At 48.1% G+C, this 18798-nt stretch overlaps 1 protein-coding gene across 1 annotated transcript in view; it reads right to left on the bottom strand.

Annotated features, from left to right (window-relative positions):
* LOC144728948 (deubiquitinase DESI2-like) overlaps positions 1-18798 on the bottom strand; it is a 42068-nt gene that overhangs the window by 13244 nt on the left and 10026 nt on the right. The gene's annotated exons all lie outside the window — the stretch shown is intronic.

The following is an 18798-nucleotide window of genomic DNA, read 5'->3' as shown; positions in this document are numbered from 1 at the left end:
GCTATGAACGATAAAGCCACTTCGTTGAGCTATCATTTGTGGGCAGGTCGCGTCTGCATAAGAGCGATATAGCTCAGTGGGCTATATAGCTGGTATAATAAACAATAGTTTACAAAAACACACAGCTGAGCCACTTTTGGCAGTGCAAGAGGCCCTTATGGTGACACAAATTAGAAACACTGAGGGTTGTTTCCAGATCGAATCTATTTCCCCTCTTAGTACCCGATCAGCGCGGCTCAGATGCTTGCAGCGATGGATACATTTCGTTTGCTGGCAGTTTCGATGCGGGTGACCTCATGCGGCTGCAGGCCGTGTGAAATTAAGTTCAACCCGGTGGTAGCTTCCCCACCACCGCTACAGGGCACAGGGAAACCACTGCTGTTAGCGAGCTCCTATTAAGACTGACATTACAACAGGATGGGGTGGTATAACCCAGGCCCACGTATAAGCATTCAACTTCGTATTATCCCCTACTTTATTTCAGCTAAGTTTCTTTGCAAAAGGATCAGGCCACGTTCATATCCTGCTCGACATCGATGTGCGTGACTGCGACAACAATCAACTCGCCAGGACTGTGCCGTGGTGGCATGGTCCACTTGCGATCCAGAGGTCGCCGGTTCAATCTCCCGGCGTGGCAGTTGGTGCAATGGGGCAGGTTTCTTGCAAACCTCTGTCCATCCAGCATTAAGAATGTACATTTGTGACAAATACAAAGATCCCTCGTGTAGCCTTAACAGACTGTTGGTGGCAAGTGCTGTTCACGAGCAGGCTGGCATGGTTCACGAGGAGGTGGGTGGTCAGCACCACGTCTGGCCGCCTTTGTCTCTCCAGCAGGGATGTTTACACACCACACCAGTAACTAATTTGAGGCTGAGCCGACCTAGGGGAGGCGGCCCAGGACCGGTTGAGATGTCGTAATCGTCTCTGGTGTTGACCGTGCGCGGGAATCGAACTCGGGTCACCGGGTTCGTGGCACAGAACGCTAACCACTGCACGACAGCTTCCCACATTCATACGAGTGCAGCAAAGACTTGACATACATTTGTAACATGTACAAATTGGAACACGCATACATAAATAATACACAGTCATACACATGGAAACACGCACGTGTCTGCTCATGCTGCGTTACAATACCTCAGGATCAGCGTCTATATTTAGTCATTGCAAGACGCACGCACACGCAGAATGCACTGCTTTGTGGATGGAGACGATCACCTGGGAATCCACGCGCGCATTAATGCATGCAGGCGGGCAATAGCACGCACGCACAAAATGGCTCGTCCCAAACGCAGCAGCGTCCTCCGCACAACGAACATCAACTGGCTTAACTCGGAGCGCTCAGGGCGGGAGATTATTGGAGGTTGGTTTACGGAACAAAAGCTTGTAAATATCTATAATGGGCAGCGTAGGGGGAGCGGTGATGACAGATGGAGCGCCTGGCCGATTGTTCCACGGAAGCCCCGCGTCCAGGAATTGATTCGTGGGAATTCGAAGAAGAAAAAAAATGTTGCCGGACATTTACACGACGAACTTGCTCGGTCAAACCGGGGCATCGTAATGAGATTGGCAAAACTCACGCCTGATCCAGTGGCCAGATAGCGTTAATCCGCACCCGGTTCGCTGTGTCGTCTCCTGGATCCTTGCCAGTGGGTCCGGATGGGCCAAAGTGCCCGCGAGGAAACACTTGGCATGTGGTCATAGATCGCGATCGTGACCTTGTCATTTTTCAAGTGCTGCGGTTATGGCGGTGCGCTTGCGATCCAAAATCAGAAGTTGATATTATCCGAGTGAATTTCCCTACTGAGCTATGCGGCTCTTTTTCAAGGGTGATCCGGCCAGCAGACAGACACGGCAGCAAGAGTTCATAAACGCGATATAAAATATCAACAAAAATATAAATAAAGTCATTCGCATATGTACTGTTTCCCTTCGCTCTGATCCAGAGGTCGCCGGTTCGATCTCCCGGCGCGGCGCTTGAAACAAACGTGCCAGTTTATTATAATCCCCTCCCCCAATCCTGCCTCTATCCACCCAGCGGTATAAATGTGCGCACCACAGTTCATCGATTGGCAGGCCTCAGTGTGGTGGGGCAAAGTGTGGGTATTCCCACTCCTTCCAAGACGTCTGTCCCAGCGTGAAGGAGCGGCGCCACACGCCCTGAGCGGGGGGAGCCCTCTAGACGAGAGCCGCTCTCGCGTGGAGGCTCTCCCGCCAGCAGGGGCATGAACAGGCCATTGCGGGACTGCGACTTTGCCACTTTACCCGTTGTATTTACATCACGTTATACGGTCCGTTCTCCGATAACGCCGCATGTTTTCACAACGCGAATCGGGTACAACGCGATTGATGTATTGGGGAACACTTTTTTTTTTCATGACGCGGATGCGAATTGGATATAGCGCGATCGAGTGAACGGAACTACGTCCCGCGAGTAGGAATAAGCGGTCACACAAGGCAGTGGGATGCTGCTGGATGCCTCTAGATGCTACCCACGCGCCTCAAGTCTTTGCTCGGCCTGCGTTACGCATGTCACGTGTTATCGCGGACAGTGCTATCAGATTTATTTGAACGCGATTTTTCCATAACACGGTGTTCTTCAGGAGCCGCGTTATACCACCGCGTTACAGGAGAACAGACTGCATCCCGATTGTGCTACCCGAGCCTCGTCGCTGTGCGCTGTGCGTTATCGCCAGCCAGCAGCGCGTCATGCAACGTCCGCGAATGGTCCCAGACGATGACATCATCGTTTACCGACTTCTCCATTTACTCACCAGGCCCTTCTCGACACTGGACACGTGTCAGTCACGTGTCAGTCATAGTCTATTTGTGTGAATGTTAGGCTTTGGAGCCGAGATTTTATGAATTCGGTGAAAGCTCGAACAACGTACCGTGTACCGGACACACATTTTGTTTGAGTTCATAAGCTGGATTTAAAAAAAAATTGCTAGGCCATTAAATCACCGCACTGGCAACACATTTATACTTATAACGCTCAGTGGCCCTCACCTGGTAAAATAAACATAATTTAGTTGAATAGTTTTAGTTTAGATGTTTCAGGTGACCACGGGGAGAGAACTCCATATATGCAGGCATCAGGGTCGGGATGAAACCCATTAACTCCTGTATACCATGCGAGGTAGTCAACATCTCGCCACCGTGGCGCCCCACTTAGCCATCACTGGTTGTGAAGGTGGTGTTGGCTCTGGGAGTTGGGCCCTCAGACTTCGAGAGAGGGCAGGCGAGCAATGTGCCATTCCTCAAAATTGGTCTCAAACCAAAAATAAATAGTTTTGGGATTTATAAAATTATTCAAGGATGTCACCACACCCAAACATTAAACATTCCTCCTCTAAAACTCTTTTTTTATATATAACAGCCTAATTTGTTCTATTATTTTTTTAATTCTCACTTGAAGGACTGCAAATATAGTCACGCGCACAGATGTAAGATGCACGGACAGAATGTCAGATGCATGATGGATGGGTTGCCGGGTTGCGTGCGTGTATTTATAGGATGCAGAGTACAGTGTGTGGTCCTTGCACAATATATTGGCTTTCACAGTCAGCCGAGCTTTCCTTGCTGCTTTCGCAGATGTCTATCGCAAAATGCAAATCTAAGAACCATCGCTCGTTCCCTCCGGCTGTCAATGCAGTGGCACAAAAAACGATGAGGCCCCAAATCATCCCAGTTAAATGACTTCACTTGACTGATATCTGACAAAATGGCCCATCCGTTTCTATAGGAGACCCATGCTTTTTATTGTCAATTTCATAAAATGGATTTTCATTACTGATTTTGTCATAAAATTGACACTTGCACAAATGAAAGCTGACCTTTTCTTAAACCCCAAAATCTGGTGACATTTTGGCTTCCTGCCCAGTTGAGCATTTTGCCCACCCAACCGATGGACGTCACATATGTCACACATGAAGAAACCCGTGGCAATGCACCCATCGCGAATGACCATAGAAAACAAAACAAACCGCAGTATCACAGATTACAGACGAGACGGGTCTCATTGAAACGTCTGCAGCAACATGCCAGCTGCTGTTATTTGTGATTTGTTCACGGGGGGGAAGGGCAGGCGGTGCTTATTACAGCGTCTGATGGCTACACCCCGTCTGAACAATGAGCGTCGTAGGGCTCCGTGCAGATAGGCACAAGTAGCATAGCGAATCCGAGAGTGAGAGACAGAGACACAGGGACACGGGGACAACGGGGAGAGGCACGTCGATTGGCAGATACAGACACGGACACTTGGAGAGAATGCAGTGGTGGGAGACACATCGACTGGGAGACAACACAGATATGTCGAGGGAGAGACGCACATTCGTGCAGATGCAGAAGCAGGAGTGTCACGCGCGTGCGGGCAAAACGAATGGGGGGGGGGGTCAACGTGGGGGGCTCGGGGGGGGATGTGTGAGTGGCTGTCTGGCTCCCTGGTGGTCACGCTGTGTTGGTTATCAGCCCCCGCTGAGTAATTCGCTCTTGAGATTAGCGCAGCGTCTCGCCAGCTGTGACCACATTGCACCCTATGCACACCCGATGCTTAGTCTTGCCACCCCCTTGCCCCGACTGCTAGAGACACAGAGATGAAGACAAAGGATAAAGACAAAGATCCCCCCCCGTATAGCCTGAACCGACTGTTGGGGCAAGTGCTGTTAGCGAGCACCTATGAAGGCCGGCACGGCACACAAGGGGGTGGGTGGCCAGCACCACGCCCAGCCGCCTTTGTCTCCCAAGTGGCGATGTTAACTACACACCGCTCCAGGTACTCATTTGAGGCTGAGTCGACTTGGGGGAGGCCCAGGACCGGTTCAGATAATCGTCACAGGTGCCGGTCGTGAGCGGGAATCGAACTCGGGTCGCCGGGTTCGTAGCGCAGTGCGCTAACCGCTACACTACCGCTACCCACAAAGACAAAGACACACACAGATGCACGCACACACGGGGACATATGGACACACATACGGATACACAGGGAGATGCCAAAGGAGACAGATGGGAACACAAAGACAACGAACTACAAATGTCTCCCCGTGTAGCATCTAACAGACTGTTGGGGCAAGTGCTGTTAGTGAGCACCTATTGAGGCCAGCACAGTGCACGTGGGAATGAGGGGGGGGGGTGGCTGCAACCACGCCCGGCCGTCTTTGTCTCCCCAGTTGACGCTTAATCACACCAGGTACTCATTTGAGGCTGAGTCAACCTAGGGTAGAACCCAAAACCGGTTAAAAAATCCTCTACATTTCCTTTGCGTCCACCCCGACTCTCTCCGTCGTCGTCACCTCCCGCGATTATTTGTTTTATGGGGCCCGGCAGGGAGCGCGCTCGTCGACGAGGTCCGCGGTCCGACACCAGCGGCCACCCCGGTTAATACCGCGCATGTCATCCGCTCCCACGGTGCGCGTTAAAGATTTCCGTGACATCGTTCACAAGTGTGGGCCGGCGTCACGGTCCAAAGTTGACAATTGAACAACAACAAACCCACCGATAAAATTACACTAAAGCCTGCCAAGACCCTCCTGAAAAGGAGTCTTGAGAGTCGGTCCTCTTGAGATATTCCAGAATAAACAGGCAGGAGGGTGAGAATCGTTACACCTATCCCACTGTCACACAAGGAAGTAACAACCCTAGCCGCGACGTACATATGGACTGTTTGTTGAACTTCTTTCGCACCGTACGTGGCCAACCGTGCTATTCGGAGGTGTGGGGTAAGGACAACTAAACACCAAAGCAGTTCTAAAGAAATTAGTTCTAAATGTAGATGTAAAAGTGCATAGCTCCAGTCGCTTCCTAATATCGGAAGGAAGAGCGTTCCAGACGGCCGCAGAAGCGCATCTGAAAACGCGCGATGCAAGTGACCGTCTTTGTTCGATGGCCAGCCAACGGCCGCCGCTGCTGCGAGGATGAACGGAGAGAGGCGATTGACCTACGAGGCCGCTTGCTGACCCCGTGTGGGCGATGTTGGCTTCTCGGTGCCTCGACCCTTGCCACGGTTGTGTGTGGAGTACACCGTGCGCTAGGAGCAGTGGTGTAGCGGTTAGCTCACTGCGCTACGAACCCGGCGGCCCGAGTTCTAATCCCCGCTCACGGCCCACATCAGTGACGATTATATTATCTGAACCGGTCATGGGACCTCCCGTCGGTCGAATCGGCTTCAAATGAGTACCCGGTCTGGTGTGTAAACATCACCACTAGGGAGACAAAGGCGGCCGGGCGTGGTGTTGGCCACCCACCCCTTCTAGATTTGAAGCTTTCGTGACTGCAAGGATTCATACTCTTAGGTTTTTTTTCGGTAAAGTCACTTGATACAGTAAATTTAGCTGTGACGGTCCCACCTGAAGACGGAGACTTGTGTTGCCTCCGAAACGTCGTGATTTATTATTAATTTATTTTTTTACCTCCGTGACTTTACCGAAAAATCCTAAGAGTATGCACCCACCCCTTCTTGTGCCGTGTCGGCCTTCATAGGCGCTCGCTCACAGCACTTGCCCCAGCAGTCTGTCAAGGCTATACGGGAGATCTTTGTCTTTGTAGTACATTGACGTTTCTGTGGTCTCTCTCTCTCTCACGCCAACGCCGCCTCCAACAGCAAACAGCTTTCGGCATCATCGCGTGCCCGTTGTTATGATGACGGTCGACTTCTTCTTATCCCTGCGACCAGAGGCTGACTTCTCCGCCACCCACTCAACTCCCCCTCTCTACACCCGCGTGGCGCGCGTTATTTTTGGTTATTTACACCGCTTCAGAGTGGGGGGGGGGGTTCGCCCTTCCGCGTGAATCTCCTTTCAGTTCCACGTCGTTCATTCAAATGTAAATGACGTCTTTTGATATCGTGCATTGTGTGCGCGTGTGCGCGCGTTGATTAGCAGACACGAACATCTGGCAAATAAGAGGACCTGGGGGGGGGAGGGGGTGGAATTTTTTACACGCGAAAAAATAGACAAAGATCCCGTCCTGTAGAGCCTGGAACAGACTGTTGGGGCAAGTGTTGTTAGCGAGCACCTATTAAGGCCAGCGCAGCACGCGATGGGTGTGGGTGGCCAGCATCACGCCCGTCCGCCTTTGTCTTCCCAGTGACGATATTTACTACAAACCGCATCAGGTACTCATTTAAGGCTAAGTTTACCTAGGGGAGGCCCAGGACTGGTTTAGATAATCGTCACCGGTGTTGGTGACCGTAAACGGGAATTGAACTCGGATCACCGGGTTCGTAGGGCAGTGCACTATTCACTGCACTACACACAACAACGGACACACTCGGTCGGCTATGTCGGTCATAGGGGTCGTTTGGCCATACTTCACCACTCTGGTCAGTGCGGATTGGTGAAAGGAAGGGGGTGGTAGGCGATACCCACGACCGGCTCAGGATATTTCTCGGCAAATGTTTACCTTCGCCAGGAATCAAACTCAGGTGACCGGGCGCTGTGTTGCCACTGCACTCCCACTCCACCCATGGGCACTTCACACGAAGCAGCGGTCAAAAGCACAACAGTACAAATGTTAATCCTCTTTAATTCATCATCAGCCATGATCTATCCACTGCTGGATGAAGGCCTCCCCAAAGCCATCAGCATCTCTTGTGATCCCACGGTGTAACAAGCCATCCGGCTCCTGCTCACGAGCCGATTTCATCGCTCCATCTCCGTGGCAGATGGATTCTCTCATTTGGCAGTCACTCCCATCCTGAGTCTCCGCAACATTCCCTGCCCGGTGAAGCTCTCTCCACATTATTAGTAACTAAACTATATTTTATTTTACCAGGTAAGGCCCACATGGCTCTTTTTCAGAAGTGACCTGGCTATCACAAATAATATCTCAATGAAGTGGCTGATCATGTGGAAATTTATATCAACCAAATACATACTCTGGAAAGCATGTTTCTAAATGTGGAGGGAAACAACCGGAGAATATGCAAACTCAAAATGCCCAGCAGGCGTCAGGGACGGAATCGAACCAACGACCTCCTGTATACCAGGCGAGGTAGTTAACATTCAACGTGAGGCCCTCTGATTTGTGCGTGTTCCCTGATCCGTGTGCTGCTGCCCTTCCTGTGGTGTGCGTGTGATGAGAAGGGGGATGATGAGGTATCTGGGAGTGGGTGACCTGGATGATATGAATCAGGCAGAGGCCACGATCGCAGGCACCAAAAATATTGTTTTTACGTCAGCTTCATCCATCCACATACACTGAAGAAATCAGTGCAGGCATGTCGACGGCCTACTTGCTATGCTGCCATATAATATTCATGTAGGGTCAACAGGATCACCATACCATGCTGGAGGAAGTCAGTGGTGGTTGTGTTATAGATAGACACGGCCGTGCCATAGGAATGTGGAATTCACACGAATGGACTGGGAACAGCAATTACTGCAAACACTACTCAGTGTTCATTTGGATCAATGGGACAAGATGAAGCAGATACTCTAACTGAATTGTGCAATTGGTATATAGGTTGGCCCAAAAGTCAGGACACGCCGGGTTATTTAATAGATTTTAACAACGGCATAAAAACTTTTAATAGTTTATTCTTTACGTTTATATTTTAGCTCTCATGAGCATCTATAGTATTATTTTTCCTGTGCAGTCACCTCACATCTGCAGTTTACAAAACTCGACCAAGAACCCAGAATGGATTGAGACGCTTGTTCAGAGATTACACAGCTGTAATCTTACAAAAAAAACCATCCAAAATTTAATTTGTAAAGACAATATTCATGCGTGCATTAATGTTAATGGGAGTCAGTTTGAAAATGTGTTAAGATGAATTATATATTCATAATCAACGTTTTTTGGTTTAGATCGCGTTATTTATAAATGTGTCGTAACCCTCCACCACCCGACACGGCCAATCAGCAAAAAAGTGTCACGTTGACAAAAGACAAATAGTTCACTGCTTTAGCCCACCGGTGTGTTGAAGCGTGAAACCACAACATTTACAATTTTTGAGTACGACCTTTCGCTGTTAATTGCATCCAGCATCATCGGGAAATTCGCCAACGGGACACTTTTTTACTGATTGGCCGTGTCGGGTGGTGGAGGGTTACGACACATTTAAAAATTAACGCGATCTAAATACAAAAACGTTGATTATGAATAATATTGGTCGCGAAAGCCTACGTGTTAAACTGATAAATGATATAACCCGATGTGATTTGTTAAGATAAATATAACAACCCCACGTTGTCCTGACTTTTGGGCCACTCTGTATATCCCAGAGTACGAACGCTGGGCGTCCGGAGCGAGGCGAGTGGCTAAGTGAGGTGACATTCGAATCGTCCACTCTCGTGTGGCTTCACGCTCGCGTGATGGAACTCTACGTGAACCCGCAGGAGCTTCGTGGGCACATCCACATCACGAGTTTAGAGGCGTCAAATTTATAACCCAATTCTGTCACGAGTCTGGCCACCGTTCCACTCTATCGCGGCAGATATGCCTCTCAACAGCACGATGTTTTTGAAAAAGAATTTCATCTGGCGTTCCTTCTCAACGCTTATTCGCTTATTGAAGATTCAAATTAAACAACGCATCGCCATTAAGTTTCAATCAGCTCGTTGACAATTTTTTTTTTAACTTAACTATCGTTTCATTTATATGTCCACGTACGTATCGATGTACAGAAATATCTCACCGTTTTCCTTCGGCATACCAATTTGCTAACCGCGGGATGGAGTTTTATGTCTCCGCGGTTGAGCACGCCGACTGTGCTGGCACGACTTTGTGATTTCAAATCACCCGGCAATCCGTGCTCCCTCCGTTGTATCGTCTCCCCGCTCCCACCAGCGCTCTCTTCCCACCACCAGGTGGAGGTGGCGGGTGGCCAAACACCCTCCCTCTTCCTTAGAACGACCACCTCCCCCATTGCAAAATGATCTTCCCCCTGCCCCATGGAGTTTTGGTCGTTTTCGCTGCTGCCTCCTCCGTCTTATTTCCCCGCTTTCCATACACGGCCACATTGGGATCCTTGGGCAAAATGCGCCTTACAAGTGTAAATTATTATTAGTAGTACGTCATCCTCATCAACGATTTAGTCATCACCATGGACTTAAACCCTCAGTTTTAAAGATAAATAATATTATTTTATTTTTTATTTTGTTATTTGAACATGTATTGCATTTTTTTATTATGTTATCGTGTATTTTTTGTGTGTATTTGGTGTAGCAACTGGCAATTCAGTTCGGCTTTGATGAGTGTTTAACACGTAGGCTTTCGCGACCAATATCATCCATAAGAGGGTTTTTTGGGTTAGAACCACGTAAATATATAAATGTGTCGTTAAAACCCGCCACCACCCGACACAGCCAACTAGTAAGGGTTGTCACGTAAACAGAACATATTAATTCGTCAGTAGTACAACACACCCGTGTTGTACGGTGCGTTGTACCGGTGCGTTGTTACAAAAAAAAACCTCTACAGTATTATTTTTGATGAGTGTGACCGCGGTTACCCTAACCCACTATTTCCCACAAGGCCTGAGTATTGCCAACCGCGGTTTTGCCAACCAGGAACGTATCCCTTGCGGTTGGCGAGGGACTGTTGAATCGCACTTGGTCGCCCTGAGACTGGGGTGGAAATTTCACATTCCCATGACCGAGACCCCAATCCATGAGCTCAGCAGCCACTTAAGACCACTGGACTGACTTCGGGAGGGCTGAGGACGATGATGTTGATGATGTTGACGATGGTGATGATGATGGCAATGATCGTGATGACGATGGGTTCATCGAACTCTGGATGGGATTTTAATTCTTGACTCAACGGAAGGCTTGCTGCACCAACCGAGACCCTGTAGTTATAACAAATGAAGAGATTTAATTAAAATTTTCCGCATATGCATTTAACGACAACAAATTCGGTATATGCATTAAAAAACCATCCATTAAATGATTCCCTACGTGCGTGGATGGCCAATGGGCAATAAAATGCCCTCTATAAAAAAACACACACACATTTACATAAGTTCATGGCAAGCAAAATAAAGACATTTAAATATTTGGGCGTCACACCATCTGGTGTCTTCCTGCCTCCTGATCAGAGTACAGGTCTCTCCCTCCGGGGGGGGGGCCCCGGGGGGGGGCAGGGGGAGCCCCCCCCCTTCCTCTCTCTCTTGCCCCACGTGTACCAGGACAATGGATCTGGGACGCCGTCATCCACTAGCCTCTCCCTTACAGTGACGATCGATTTACGGGCCGCGCGAGTTTCGCTCGCTCAACGCACGGGCTACAAGGCCGGTCACGTGGCACGTCACGGGCTTCATCTCAACCGGTTTTGTCCATGCAATACACCATGCCGTCTATATGTGAACAATAATATATGTTGAACTTCTTTCGCACCGTACGTAGACCAACCGTGCTAATCGGGAGGTGCGGGGTGGGGGGAGACACACTGAACACAAAGCAGTTTTAAATAAACGAGTTTTCAATTTAGATTTAAAAGTGCACCGCTGCAGTGACTTCCTTCTTTCGTACGTAAATCCGCGCCCGGCACACCACATCCAGATATATATATTTGGCTACGGCCGCCAGTCGCAGCGTGCCACATCCCAGTAGTTGTTGTTACCATCACTGTACATTCGACGTGGAAATTATTCCGTGGGAAATGAAGCCCCCGGGGTGTGCAGGCTTTGTGGCTTGGAGCACTCAGCTCGCCCTCGGGAAGGATGAGAGTCAGAATCCTCGCTTGAGGAGTGACTCAGCCGGGCCATCCACTCAGAGCCATTGGGTCAATGTACAACAGGCGTCTGCACTTGCCCCAACAGTCTGTGAAGGCTACACGGGGGATCTTTGTTTCTGGTGGTCACACCACTCTCTTGTGTGCCATGCCGCCCTCAATATGTCCTCGTAAAACAGCACGTGGCCCAACTCTTGTTTAATGTGCCGATGTTGAATTTCTTTCGCACCGTACGTAGCCAACTGTGCTAAGTGGAGGTATGAGGGAAGGAAAACAAAACTAAAACACACAAAAAAACATACTCCTTTGTGCTTTCGGTAAAGTCACGTAGGTGTGAAATAAAATAAATCACGACGTTTCGATTGCAACACAAGCGGTCGTCCTCAGGGAGAAAAAATATAATCCAGCAGTGGAACTGCTGAACCGGCGATCGAAACCAGCGATCGAAACGTCGTGATTTATTTTATTTCATACCTACGTGACTTTACCGAAAGAACCAAAGAGTATGGATTCCTGCAGTTACGAAAGCTTCAAATCAATGCAAAAAACAGTTCATACAAAACATAGAGCCACACCTCACAATCACTGCGAAAAACCTTCGCAGTGCTAAAAGGATCGCTATTTTATGGGAAGCAGTGGGTCGCGGTGGTCCTAGGGAGACTTTGCCACCACCCAACCCCCCTCATCAATGTATGTAATTTTAATTTCCTTCGAAACCGTGGCTAACCAACCGTCTGCTAATCGGAGGTGCGGGGAAGGGCAGGACACATGGATAGTGGTCCCTTGGTTATCGATATTAATTGGTTCCACGAAAACCATCGTTAATTGAAATTATTGTTAATCGAATATAGGGTATACGTGTTAAAGGATTAATTTTTTCCATGACGAGCGGATGTTGACCTTTTTCACCCTAAAAACATAGTTTATAAAACTGAAACACGCCATTTTGATAAACGCTATAAGAACATATTAAGACATTAATATTAATAAATAGACTGATTTATAATGAATAGAGGATAAAAATTGACATAGAGAATAAAAGGGGCATAAATATAGCATAAAATAAACATTCTTACCTGAAACTCTTTGGTTCTTTCGGTAAAGTCACGTAGGTAGAAAACGGACGTTGACCTTTTTCACCCTAACGCCTCATTCAGCAGTTGTTTTTCTTGCTGTGGTTGTCCCACCTGATGACGATTGCTTGTGTTGCGATCGAAACGTCGTGATCTATTTTATTTCTGACTACGTGACTTTACCGAAAGAACCAAAGAGTATGGATTCCTGCAGTCACGAAAGCTTCAAATCATTCTTACATAAGGCTAAGAATATGGATGGCTTCAGAAGTTGATGAAGAAGTTTGGGGTGGGAGAAATTGTATTTTTGGAAGGAGTCTCCTTCCAATGGAACCTTACTTGACTGTTATGTAAAAAAACCACCAAGTTTTCACGAGAGCAACGCACACGAAACATTGAAAAGCTAGCGGCCAGTTGCTCTCAGAACGCTCATGAAAGGGCGTCGCTAATTGAATTTGCCGAGGCCACTTCAGCAGTGCTCCGATTGGTCGAAATTTGGCGGGTCCGCGTGCTATCGTAAAACAATGTCGTGAATAGAAAATGTGTCGTTAATATAAACAATAGGACCCCTATGGGAGGCGGATTGTTAATCAAAATATCGTCTATCGATTGCATCGTAAACAGAGGGACCGCTGTATGTAACAGGCGTATAATTGCATTCACAATAAATACACGACCATAGCAATCAGCATAGGATCTCCTGGCCATTGTGTTGTTGTCATGAACCTCCTATAAGCACGATGGGACCACGCCGAGTGATCGGCTGTGCGTGTAGCCAGTAGAGACGTTAATATCTAGTTGTACTCTGTGAGGAAGAACAAGTCTTGGCCTGTGCTGTGCCCAGTGTGAGTAACAAAGAAGTACCCTCTACACGACACGACGTGTCGCAGAAGTCGCTCATTACATTTGTATAACTTCACACACAGCTTATATAACTTGAATAATAACACTGCTAATTGGGTCAGACTGTAATAAAAAATTTTTTTATAAAGATTATCTTATTCCAAGCTGAGTAAACAACCCTTCATCAGCCTCGGTAATGGCCCCTGTAACAAAATCATGCAAGAGCTGTGTTTATCCTTGATTATATTTTTTGCACAATTACACGCACAAAAGCGCACGCTGCCATTAATTCAACCAACATTATACTAATAGGGTTTTTCCCATTTTTTCTGGCAACAAAACTGACACCTTTTGCAAGGAATCATGTCTACATTATGATGATCAACCAACATTAAAAGGGTCTTTTAATGAGAATAGGTTTTCCCCCTTTTTTCTGGCAAGAAAACAGGTGTTAAGATGTTAAAACACCAAACTGAAACCTTTTTACAAGGAATCATGTCTGCGTTAACCACAATGCTTGTGGTCAGAATGCAAACAAAATATATTATCAGAGTAAGGTTTTTTGTTTGCATTCTAACCACAAGCATTGTGGTTAATGCAGACATGATTCCTTGTAAAAAGTTTTCAGTTTAGTGTTTTAACATCTTATGATCTTAACACCTGTTTTGTTGCCAGAAAAAAGGGGAAAACTCTATTATCATATGTCGATACTGGCAAAGGAGGTCCCACGATGTAGGTAATGTGTTCTAGTTAATGCATTATACATTCTAAAGCATACGTTGCATGCATCATGCATGCAGTGGATCACAAACATATAGAATTGGTTACTCTTTGGTTCTTTCGGTAAAGTCACTTCACGCTCGTCCGTGTACACGCACGCCAGCCGTTTGGGGGGTCCTAAACATTGTTGTCTGGTTTCTGCGCACATTTGCTTGCACATTACATCTTCCTCCCTGCGTTCATCCGAGTTGAGAATCGACTCTGTCCATCATCCTCCCCGAGGCTATAAATTGAATACTGCCATGTCGATGCATCAGAGGGACACGCAGATAAACATTTAGGAGGGGGGAAATTGTATTTTGTGTTTTATTTATTTTCCACTCTGTTTGAGTTACATTTGATTGCAGATGAATTCGGGTTTCACGTTCGTTTTTTTCTCAGTCCGCTTGAGAGAAACGAACGTGAAAACTTAATTCCCATAACATAATAAATTAAGTAAAATAAACGTTAATAATTCTCAATCTACCAATGGATGGAGGCCTCCCCACACCACGTCAGTTATGGGGGTGGTGACTGTACTTCACTGCACTGGTTAATGAGGGTTTTTGAAGGGGGTCCTGATATCAGCACCACTCATGTTAGTTGTGACCTGCAATTGAACTCGGGTCGCCAGCCTAAAAGCGCAACACACACGAACTGCTGCACCACTGCTCCAGCCCATACAGTCCTAAATTAGTCTGAAATTAAATATGAAATGTATACGTACAATTGAATATACATATATAATTATGCGTTGTGTATAATTTCTCATTCATGAAAAATATTTCACAATGATCTACGACAGGCAAGATGTCAAAAATGTTTTTTTTATGGGTGGGGGTGTTCGCCCATGCCTTTTGCACGCCCCCCCACGCCCCCCTACCCCACCCCCAGACCCTGGGTCACTGGGAGCTGTTTAATGACTATACGGACACCTGCCATAGAAACGTGGAATTTCCTTCACTACTAACGGGTCACCAACAGAGATGAGCGCTACGCCACGCCCACTGGAGTAGGACGGTGGTGGGAGGGGGGGCACTTTAACTTGTTCGTTTTCTTCCCCCCCCCGCTCCCTGCCAGCTCCTCCATAAAAACTGGACGTGATCTCAATATGCGTTCCACTTGGCTACCAAAGTCTGTTGGCTTGGCTCACGGAATTATAAATTCATGAATTTATTAATTTCCACTCCACTCCACCGCTCTGACCTTGACTGGGCAGAGTGTCGGCGAAGGGCACGCGACCAGCGCGGCGTGCCCCAGGTCACCCAGTCGACGCGTGCCGCTGTACGCCGGCGCCAGCGTCGATACCGCAGGGCGTGACGCCGCATGGATGGATTCGTGCATGGTGGCGGGAGAGACCCTTGCCCGAAATTTATAGCAGCCATATACTCTAAACGCATGATGTTGATTCTAAATGTGGAGGGAAAAAACCGACGGACCCGGAGTCAAATCCATGCGACCACGGGGAGAGAGACAAGCAAACTCCAAATATGAAGGCATCAGGGTCGGGATCGAACACATGGCCTCCAACATACCAGGCGAATCAGATAACATCTCGCCACACCGTGGAGCCCATTTGGAGAGACGGTACATCACGAAGGATGCTCTGCTGTTCGTCTGGAGTTTTGGCTCGATCCCTTCATAGACGTGGGTTACCTGCAGGCACTTCAGCTTTCATCCGGCACGAACAAAATATCAGGAATTGACTGATTGCGAGGCTCAGCAAGGCTCAGTAAAGACTTATGGAAGGATTATTGAATTCGACTGTGTACACAGAATGTGTTATTTGCTCGTGCTGAGTCCGCGTGGTGGCAACACGATTGTAGTCCAGGAATTTGGAAGCGAGGGCTGGTGGTAGAGGGCTGGTGGTACCAGCCCCTTAGAGTCGGGGGAGGGGGGAGAAGGCTAGCAGGGTGGGGGTGGAGAGGGCTGAGTACCCCCCCCCCCCACCCCTAAACACCAGTAATGACAATTAAGCGACGGGCAATTACAGCCTTCCATCATGGAGGCAGAGAGCCGGGGCAGGATGCACGGCAGACAAAAGCTGATCGCATCGTTACTCATTCTGTTTCACGTTTGATTACATTTTTTTTGTGAACATTGCATATATGTCGGGGCCCCTCCTCCCCTCCGCGAGAAGACAAGGTCGTGCTACAGGCCTGGGTGGATCACAGAAGTGTGTGAATCTCTCAGCTATCAGGTGGTGGTAGCACAGATCGTGGACTGAATCCATCTGTGCGGAGCTCTTGAGTGTTATCCCATGGCACGAGCTCCAGGATTCCTCCCATGTGCCACGCGTCGTTATCATGGGTGGCCAAGCGTTGTCACGAAGGGCCCTCATCCTGAAAAAAAGAGCCCTGTGGTTGCTCGTGAGGATTACCTCGATAAAAATCCAAAGGGAAATTTTATTAATTTAAGCTCACCGTTTGTACAAGGAGGTTCATGGTGCACCATGTCACTATTAACCTAATGAGAATATTCAACGAGCAGCAGTAAAGGAATTACATATATATGTACCAGTCATAATTTATATAAATTCCCTGTGGACAGTTGGCAGCATAACAAGCCTTGTTATTAATCGATGGCATGCACAGCGGTGGCCAACAACAGTCTGCATAACCGACACCGGAGGTACTGTCGGAAAATAGATAAATGCATGCATGCATGGATGGGGAAATATTTTTTAAAACACAATATTTTTAGTGGTTTGCTAATTTGCCCTCTGCTTGACGCAGGTCACCAATGCACAGATATCCCATCATCCTCTCCGTTCTCCCGTGCACAAATTCGAGGCATCGTATTGGCTGTAAAAAAACGAGATAGCGGACCTGACCGGGACAGATCGCTCGAAGGGACGAAGGCCGATCGACGAGACAGGAAACGTAATGGCAAAGGGAACACACCCTACGTACGTCTGTAGGTATTTGTAACTTCTTTCGCACTGTACGTAGCCAACCATGCTAATCGGAGGTGCGAGGGAGACGGAGCTATAAGATGAATTCTTGGAATACTTGCTAGGCACATTTCAACACTAGATAGACCACGTGATTGCTGGCTTGCAATGGGAAAACCCTGCTAACTTTATCTGGATGATGTTATCATCTTCGTAACCTCTCCACAACAACACCTGCGGCCATCCTGCAACGTAATACCAATAATCCACGCGGCGAGCGCGCACGAGTCTGATTTCGCCGCTTCCTCTCGGAGGCATTTCCACTCCGTCCGGGTGCCACCGCGTCATTATTCTTGAGCGTTATTATTTCCGCGCTGGACGCGCAAACCCATAAATCGCAGAGACGACGGCCTGGAGCAGTGCGGTCCCAAGGGACGCGCCGCTGTCGCTAGCCTGGCCTCGCCGTGACGTGCAGATGTTTGGGGGCAACGCTGGGGCGCGGGCGGGCAGGCGGGTGCGTGGAGCCGTGCGTCGATGCTCTGCTGACGCACGGCCTCGCGGTAATAGCCGCCCACACCGCCTCGTTTCAACGAGCCTCGTCTATTGAGTCAACCGGGTGGCTCAACGCTGGAGTTGGAATCCTGGTTGGAGCGGGGCAGGGGGGTTGACTCAGCCCGTCATCTCCCCGGGGTATATAAAGTAAGCGCCACTCTGTGGGGAAGTCAACGGTGATTGTCGCATGAATATACTTGTCCCCGTCATAGGAATGTGGAATCTCCGTCGCTGGCTCAGTGATGTAAATAGGTGACGATCACAAATGCCTCGGTGCTCATTTGAGCAGGAAATTGCTTCAACTGATTTAATGAAGGGCCACGCATGAGATGCTCTGTAATGTTGCAAAACATTAAGCTGCGTTGGTAAATTAATGCGTGCGTTGCCATCACTGTTATCGTCACCATTATCATTACTTGTTATGTATTTATATACTGGTTCATTAATAGTTTAGTTTGGTCCAGGTCAATCTCTTAACGATAGCCCTCCACCACCCGACAGAGCGAATCAAATAAAATCGCCACGTGGGGGAAAATTTGCCACTTAATTTTGTTTATCAGCAAAACTGGAATGTGTTGAAAAGCAAGCAAAGAGTTTGACAATGTTGTGTGACGTTTCGCTACAGATTAGCATCATCATTATTATAATCACCACTAGGTGTTCACGCGAGCTCGGCTCTCGCGTGAAACAACTGAAATAATGGGTTAATTGTGAATGACGATGATGTTTGTTTCTCTGTCACTGAGAGGAAAGAGAGATCTCAACATTTCAGCCAACTGGCCCTCTGTTAGTGTTAATTAACATGCCGTTCGTTGAATAAGGTCACAGAAGCAAGCAGCAACTTTGAACCTTATTGCCGTAGCAAAAACTGCCACTGAAAATGCACTGCCCAAGTCCCCTGGGAGACTAATTATCCCCTCCACCATGCACACACACACACACAGTAGACACACACACACAAAGATACAGAAGGGACACTATACATAACATGTAGACACACGA

The sequence above is a fragment of the Lampetra planeri genome, chromosome 30 (genome assembly GCF_965212315.1).
Source record: "Lampetra planeri chromosome 30, kcLamPlan1.2.h2, whole genome shotgun sequence".
NCBI classification, from domain to species: Eukaryota; Metazoa; Chordata; class Hyperoartia; order Petromyzontiformes; family Petromyzontidae; genus Lampetra; species Lampetra planeri.
Note: the sequence above shows the minus strand (reverse complement) of the source record. Positions and strands in the feature narration are given on the sequence as shown.